This window comes from Octodon degus, unplaced genomic scaffold (genome assembly GCF_000260255.1).
Source record: "Octodon degus isolate 3935 unplaced genomic scaffold, OctDeg1.0 scaffold00004, whole genome shotgun sequence".
Taxonomy (NCBI): Eukaryota; Metazoa; Chordata; class Mammalia; order Rodentia; family Octodontidae; genus Octodon; species Octodon degus.
The window spans coordinates 34,787,781-34,789,636 of record NW_004524580.1 but is presented as its reverse complement, the minus strand read 5'-3'; the positions used below and the strand labels follow the sequence as shown (position 1 = coordinate 34,789,636).

Sequence of the window (1,856 nt, the reverse complement as noted above, 5' to 3'; positions counted from 1 at the left end):
GTGGCAGGAACAGGTGGCAGAGGGTGTCGCTCACCCACGGGCAACCCCCCTAGCCGCACCCTGCGTCACTGCCCCTCTTCCCCTCGGGCATGGCCGCGGGCATGGCCCCGGGGGACACGGAGGTACCAGCCCCAGCAAGCTGCGTGGAGGTTCCGGGTCTGAGCCAGGCGAGTGGCCGCTGCTTCTGGGGCTGGCTTCCCGCAGGCAAGGGCGCGCCTGCAGGACGGTGCCCAGCGGCCTCTCGGCCACAGCCCGCCCGGCTCAGACTGGCCGCTCAGCAGCCAGGGCGGCCTCCAGGGCCACGAGGCCTCTGTCCCCACGCCCGCCTGGCCCCAGGCCCGAGACACGGCGAGGACATGCAGCCAGAGGCGCTTTTTAGTGATTTTGAAAAAATAATCAATCTAAAGCCAATCCAGGTAATTAAAGAAAATGTTCTGTAAATTAACATATAGATTAAAAATAACAAGGCTAATTTTAAAACATTTTCACCAATTTCTCCACTAATAAGTATGTTATAACTTGTTTCAGACTCACTGTTCTTTTCAAACTCAAAAGGAACTTTTCGTTTTATAAACATTTCTCAGCGTTGACCTGTGCATAGGTAAACACTTTCTACCCTTCAACTAACATTTTCTGTGGGTGCTCCAGGAAGAAATACGAGGGGCTCAGCCTGCCAAGAAGAGAACTATGGAGCGGGCTCGCAAGCCCCAGAGTAGGGCAGGGCTCAGGAATGGGGTGTTGAGGCCAAATTGAAGTCGTTTTTCCAAGATGTCACCTGCCCAGCATCGGGTAAAGGACTCAAAAGTAGAAAGCAGATGTTTTCTTTGACCTGTAATGGATTTTTTTAAAAAATGTAGCCAACATTTAAAAGCCAGTAACTTACAACAACCATTGGCGAATTCCTATTACTTTGTTTAATGAAATTTTGTACATTTTGCATTCTTTAAAAAAAAAAAAAAAAAAACAGGGACTTTTCCTTTTCCTTAATATCTAGATTTGTTTTGTTTTTGACAGAATCGCACCATGTAGTTCAGGCTGGCCTTGAGCTTGCGGTGATCCTCCTGCCTCAGCCTCCTGAGTGCTGGGACTCCAGGTGGAAGTCTTGAGGCCAGGCTCAAACACCTAGGTTTATGCTAAGCGCTCTGCCCCACTCTGGCCAACCTCCAGCCTCTCTTGATGGCCCTGAAATGCTAGAAACAGCCAGCCTGGGCATCTGCACCTTCCACGTCAGGAAAGCCAGGGTTCCACTGCTTGCTGGGGCCTCCCCCCCCATTGTGGCAGCCAGGGTGACAGGGTCTGTGCTATTTTCTCCATATTGGTCCTCTTTAGGGGACAGCCCCCTGCCTGGCTATGTCCTTACATCAAATGGGAGTGTTTTGTTTTGTTATTTTTTATGTATTTGGTACAGGGTCTCACCACGTAGCTCGGACTCCTAGTGATCCTCCTGTCTCAGCCTCCCCAGCACTGGGATTACAGGTGTGTGCCACCACGCCCGGTCTTGGTGGCTGGCTTGTTGCACCCAGAGCCAGGCTGGCACAGCATGTGGTGCCGAGGACGGAATCCAGGCCCTTGTGCTTACTTACGCAGGCACTTAGCCCATGGAGCTGTCTCGCTGGCCCCAAGCAGGAGGCTTTTTAAGACATGTTTTTCTTATACCCATGAACTCTTGTCTGTACCCCTGCTGGCCCCAAGGGTGTCAGGTTTGTCCCTGAGCCACAACCCAGGACAAGGCCCATCCTGACCCATCCAGTGGCCTACAGGCTCGGCTAGAAAGAGCTATGTGGGGAGGGAGGGAGGCAGGAGGCAGGAGGCAGGAGGGAGGGAGGCAGGAGGCAGGAGGGAGGGAGGCAGGAGGG

General features: G+C 53.0%; 1 protein-coding gene across 1 annotated transcript in view; it reads left to right on the top strand.

Moving 5' to 3' along the window:
- Syn3 (synapsin III) overlaps window positions 1-1,856 on the top strand; it is a 317,531-nt gene that overhangs the window by 304,712 nt on the left and 10,963 nt on the right. The gene's annotated exons all lie outside the window — the stretch shown is intronic.